Source organism: Dasypus novemcinctus, chromosome 10 (assembly GCF_030445035.2).
Source record: "Dasypus novemcinctus isolate mDasNov1 chromosome 10, mDasNov1.1.hap2, whole genome shotgun sequence".
NCBI lineage: Eukaryota > Metazoa > Chordata > Mammalia > Cingulata > Dasypodidae > Dasypus > Dasypus novemcinctus.
Genome location: NC_080682.1, coordinates 53,321,286 through 53,327,687, shown reverse-complemented (window position 1 = coordinate 53,327,687; position 6,402 = coordinate 53,321,286). Strand labels below are relative to the sequence as shown.

The 6,402-nt window shown below is 36.0% G+C and overlaps 1 pseudogene; it reads left to right on the top strand.

Moving 5' to 3' along the window:
- The first annotated feature begins 233 nt into the window (after nucleotides 1-233).
- On the top strand, nucleotides 234-4,257 carry LOC101444936 (ribonucleoside-diphosphate reductase subunit M2 pseudogene; annotated as a pseudogene).
- The last annotated feature ends 2,145 nt before the right edge of the window (nucleotides 4,258-6,402 follow it).

Below are 6,402 nucleotides of genomic sequence, written 5' to 3'. Positions count from 1 at the left end.
AGAGAGTTTTGTGGCGGCGGACTGTGGCAGCAGACTTGGCCCAGCGGTTCAAACCCCGGGCCTCCCTCCTTGACCCGTGTGCAGCTGGCCCATGCGCAGTGCTGATGCGTGCAAGGAGTGCCCTACCACGCAGGGGTGCGAGGAGTGCGCCCGTCAGGAGAGCTGCCCAGACCGAAAGAAAGTGCAGCCTGCCCAGAAATGGCACCACACACACAGAGAGCTGACACAACAAGATGACACAACAAAAAGAAACACAGATTCCTGTGCCGCTGACAACAGCAGAAGCAGGCAAAAAGACTCAGCAAAGAGACACAGAGAACAAAGAGACGCAGAGAACAGAGGGGGGAAGGTGAGAGAAATAAATAAATATAAAAAAAAAAAAAAGAGAGAGTTTTGCCTGTGTTTCTATGAATGAAAACTAAGTTAAAAGCAAAGAGGTTTTTTAAAATAAAAGCTTATAAATTAGATATGGAAGAAATAAATGTAAAAAAATTATGAAGGAAAATACTGTTAAAATCTGAAAGGATTTTTAAAAATATTTGTTAAAATTGTAATAATTGTTTGTAATATCCTTAAGTACTCTTGCTTCAGTTGAAGGAACTCAGACTAATAATCATATAACACTACAATTTATATTATGCAAGAAAACTGAAGGGAGCAAATCAGTGGCACCATAAACATTGTAAAGTCTCGTTCCTACAATAAAAATTACTACTTAATGGCAGACTTTGTGTATTTAAACTAACAAGATATTTAAAGTATATATGCATTGTTTTTTTAATGATATCCTATTTAACTTATTTTTTAACAAGTTGATCAAATACTAGTCATGCTAATGGAGCTTTTAGTGTTGTTACAGTTCACAGAATTCAATGATACTCTAGCGTAGATCTCATTATTAATGTACAATTTGAAAAAATTTTGTTAATTATTCCCACATATAACCACCCCATCAATCTAAAAATAGAATATATCCATCACCCTGAATTGATCTTTCAAGTGCAATTCCCTTTCATCCTTACCACGTAGGAAACCACTGTTCTGACTTCTTTTCAGATAGATTAATTTTGCCTTGTGATTGTTAATTTCCTGTATCAGCTTGGCTAGGTTATGTTGTCCAGTTGTTTGGGCAAGCAAGCAGTGGCCTGATCGTTACCGTGTGGTTGGATTTAAATCATAAGTTTGCTGGTCATGTCTATGGACAATTATATTTGCATTCAACAAACAAGATTTCCTTAAACAATGAGAGGAGTCTGCAAATCCAATCAATTTGGAGATCTGCAAATGAGAACTAAAGATTTCAGCAGTCAGAAAGAAGAATTTCTATCTCTACTTCAGCCAGCCTGCTTGTCCATGGGAATTCAAAGTCACTTTCATTGAGTTTTCAACTTGCGGACTGAGCTACAGAATTTAATTTGCCAAACCCCACCGTCACATGAGCCAAGTTCTATAATAAATCTCTTAACATTTGGTGTATATATCCTGTCAGTTCTGGTTCTCCGAAGAATTCTGAATAATTCATATCTTACACTGAATTTCATATAAATAGAATCATGTACTATGTAAAATTTTGTGTCTCACTTCTTTGGCTTGGCATAAAGTTTTTGAGATTATCCAAAATTTTTTTGAGTATTAATAGATTTTTTAAAACTGTCGAGTGGTATTCCATTGTATGAATGTGCCATCATTTCTTTATTCATTCATCTTTTGATGGACAATTGAATACATTCAGTGTGGATGTATTAAGAATAAAGCTGCTATGAATATTCATGAGCACATCCTTTTGTGGACAAATGATTTCTATTCTTCTGGGTAAATACTTAGGAATGTAATTTCTGGGTCCCATACTAAAAACATGTTTAACTTAAAAGAAACAGGTAGGGGAGCAGGTGTTGTTTAGTGGTTGAGCACCTACTTTGCATGCACAAGGTCCCAATTTCAACACACCAGTACTTACTGAGAAAAAAAAAAGGAACAGATAAAACATGATCCAAAGTGGTTGTATGCTTGTACGATTTTATACTCACACCAACTTGAACCAACACAAGTTCAATTTGCTTGACATTTTTGCCAAAACTTGGTATTGACAACTTTAAAAAAAAGTTGAATTATATTTGTACTTGTTTCCTGGGCAATCCAATCACCTTAAAACACTTTCAGTCCACTTACTGAAATCTGTCTTTTGTGGTATTAATGCCATGCAATTTTATTCTGTATGCATCATAATCTCTCAAATACTATATATATATATATATATATATATATATATATAAATACTATATATATATACTCAAATACTATATATATATATTAGTTATATTTATATATTATATTATATATATCTATATATAATATAGATATAATATATATATTATATTAGTGTATATATATATATTAGTTTCAAACAATTTTTAAATACATTTACTCTCGTTTTCCCCTTTGGCACTCCTCATTACTTCCTCTCTGACTATGCTTCCCTAGTATCTTTGTTTTTCTCCTTGAATAAATCCCTTTAATTGAGTATGATGGAAACTAATTTTCTTACCTATTTTTTTTGGCCTAAAAGCATCTCTACTTCATTTTCACTTTTTAGGGTGTTTTACTGCTAGTGACTTCTAAATTGACAATAATCTTCTGTCAGCATTTAATTTCAAAAGATCAGTTGATGACCTTACTTGAGGTGCATGAAAACTGATTATCTTGTCAGCGTCATCCCGCCGCGTCCTTCCTGCTCACGCCTGGCTCTGCGCGGCCTTGCTTTCTGTCAGCACCGCTGGGCCACCCTGACCAACCTGCAGCACCTCCTGTTCTCGTCTTTGCAGGGGGCTCAGCCTTGCAGATGAGGAGAACCTGCCCCCTCCCTCAGCAGCACTTGCGTCCAGGCGGGCAAGACCGCCAGGGAAATGTTTCAGGAGCAGCCCACCCAGCCAGAGAAAATTGAACGACCTGCCCACAGTGTGCAGAATGAAACAAGACTGAGAAAATCCCCGCCCCTTTGCCATCTTTCCTATGGAACACCATGGCATTTGGCAGATAGGTAAGAAAGCTAGGGCTTCCTTTTGGACAGCTGATGGAGTGGATCTTTCCAAGGACATTAAGCACTGGGAAGCCCTGAAGCCTGAGAAGAGATATTTCATATAACAATATTCCGGTTTTTTGTTTTGTTTTGTTTTTGCAGCAAGTGATGGCATAATAAAATAACTGGTGAAGTAATTTAGCCAAGAAGTTCAGATTACAGAAGCTTACTGTTTCAGTGGCTTCCAAATTGCCACAGAAAACATACATTCTGAAATGTATAGTCTCCTTATTGACACAATAAGGATTCCAAAGAAAAATAATTTCTCTTCTGTGAGTTTGAAATTGTGCCTTGTGTAAACAAGAACACTGTGCCTTGCATTGGACTGGGGACAAAGAAGTTACCTATGGGGAAGAGGTATTGGCACAAGCCAATGAGCTCCCACATGCCACATGGGAGGTCCCAGGTTTGGTTCCCATGAACTCCTAAAGAAGATGAGCAAGACAGCAAGCTGACAGGCCGACCCCATAAGCTGATGCAACAAGAGACAGGAGGAAAACATAATGAGAGTCACAAGAAAGCAGGGTGTGGAGGTGGCTCAGGTGATTAGGGGCCACCGTCCTACATCAGAGGTTCCTGGTTCTGTGGTTTTTGTGTGCTCCCTGAAAAGAAGACCAGCACATAGCAAACAAAAGACCAGCAAACCATTATGGGGTGGCGAGAAATAAATAAAATAAATCTTTAAAAGGAAAAAAAAGAAGGTAACTATGGAGAAAGTGTTGCAGTCTTTGCTTCCCCCCTCCAGCTCTTTTGTATCCATTTCCTGGCTCAAGAAAGGAGGATTGATGCCTGGCATCACGTTCTCCCATGAACATATTAGCAGAAATGAGGGTTTACCCTGCGACTTTGCCTGCCTAATTTTCAAACACCTGCTTCACAAACCTTCAGAACAGAGAGTAAAAAAAAATAATTATCAAGGCTGTTAGGCTAGAATAGGAATTCCTCACTGAGGCCTTGCTTGTGAGCAGATTGGAATGAATTGCACTTTAATGAAGCAGTACATTGAATATGTGGCAGGCAGACACACTGGAATGCGTTTCAGCAAGGTTTTCAGAGTAGACAATCTGTTTGACTTTACAGAGGCTATTTCACTGGAAGGGAAGACCAACTTCTTTCAGAAGAGAGTAGACGAGTGTCAGAGGATGCCAAGTTCAACAAAATTCCTTTATCTTGCAAGCTGACTTCTAAAAGAAGAGATGATGTATTCTTATTTTGCTGATCATTTTTTCTTCAAAAAAACAATCAGCTACTTGAAACCTGTCCACCAGCTACACCAAGAATTGACCTTAGTAGGAATATTCTTTGATGGCATCTTTGAAACTATAAGCTACCTCAACTAATCCTGTTAATAATACTGTGGAGTTGCATAGAAAGAGGAAATCTAAGACAAAAGACTAGTAGGATTTTTATGAAAGATTTTGTCAGCGTTTGGTTTTTGCAAGCAGATTGGTTGTAGGTAACTTCCTATAGTTGTACCAGCAGCAGTCTTGGCCTTCAAATGGGATGGCCCTGAAGTTAGACTTGGATCCTGCAGGATTAAACTTCAATTACTATCACAAAGCAATTGGAAGATGTCATCCTCACTACTTCAAATCAGATTTTAAAGTCTACTTAGTAGTTTGTATACAAAATTGGCACTTTATATGCAGATATACATTGCACTGTCAAGCTAAAAGCCTAATACAGCTGAACTTTGTTGGCTCCTACAACAAATACAAAGTATTCAATCTACCACTTAATGGGAGCAAATTCAAAATTTACTAGATGAGTAAAGTTAAACCTGTATGGATTAAGCATACTTTTTCTAAGCTTTATTTTCTTTAATGAATTGAAATACTTTTTAATCAATTTTAAAGTCCATCCTGTGCATACCCAGGTATTAGCCAGTCATACCACATAAAAGACAAGTTGTGTGTTTTATCCTGTAGCACAGCTGTGCATGTTGAGGAAGAGTATCCTGAGATAAGAGAAAAGAAGATTTAGTTTTTAAAGGATGACTTTTCAGGTAAAAAACTTCTACCTTAAATCATTAGTATCGAGGCATTGCCTTGGCTGACTGCTGGTGAGCTCTGCCTTAATGTCTGTGAAGGTGTTAAGGGTCAGTAGTAACATTTTAATTTCTCAAATTGTATTTCCCCTACCTTCTAGGTAGTATGAAATTTTCTTCAGAGTCTTCGATGGGATCTAAGATAGTGTTGTAAATTAATTTTTCCAATCGTTATATAAAATAACCCATACAAGACTTTGACCTTCAGTGGTTCTATTAAAAGTTGAATGTTTAAAATTAGAAACGTTTTATACATGTGGCCTTTTAGATTATACATATAGTTCATACTTGGAAATAATCACTTAGTATTGTCTTACATTCATGATTTATTGATTAGACATTGTCCATTGCAATGTACTTCTAACATTTACCTAAATCTGAAGTCAAACTAATTTCCTAAACATTAACAGAAAACTAGTGTTGCATGAGCTAATAATATATGTTCCATTTAAATTTTTAATTGCAGAAGGAAGTATAAACTAATAGATGTACTTAATCATACTTACTTGGTGATGTGCCTTAATGTTGTAAACAAAAAACCTAAAACATTACATGGAAAATGATGCATGATATACAATGACTCCTTGGTAGCCATTGTAATATCAGATTTTCTATCTTATTGTTACCACAAAAAAATAATAACAAAAAAAAACAACACTAATTATCCACCCCACACACACCTCTGGTTGCTTTTAAGATTTTCTTTATCTTTAGTTTTTATCAATTTATGATATGCCTAGATATGATTTTCTATTTATCCTGTGTTAGATTTTTAGCACTTCTTTAATATATTGTTTACTATTTTTTACCAACTTTGGTTACTTCTGTGCCATTTTTATTCTCTTTTCCTTCTGGAATTCCAGTAGATTTTTTCAATATATCCAAAATACTGGCTTTTGCTCTCCTTTTTTTTCTTTTTTCTTTTTTTTTTTTAATTTTCCTCCCATATTTTTTCTCCTTTTGGTTCAATGCATATAGTTTCTTCTACAATGTTTTCAAGTTTACTCATTCTGTTTTTGCCATGGCTAACATGCACTTAAGCCCATTCACTTAGTTTCAATTATTGAATTTTCGGTTGTCAAATATCCATTTAATTATTTTTATAGAATCTAGCTGTGTGGGAAAGTCCCATTTCCCCCTCTATTTCCCTAACCATATTAAGCACAGTTATTTTAGAGCCTCAATCTGATATAACAATATCTAGATCATTTGAGAGTATTTCTATTCATTCATTGGACTAAGAATCCAATGTATTCTACAGGGTCCTTCTCCCTTAGCA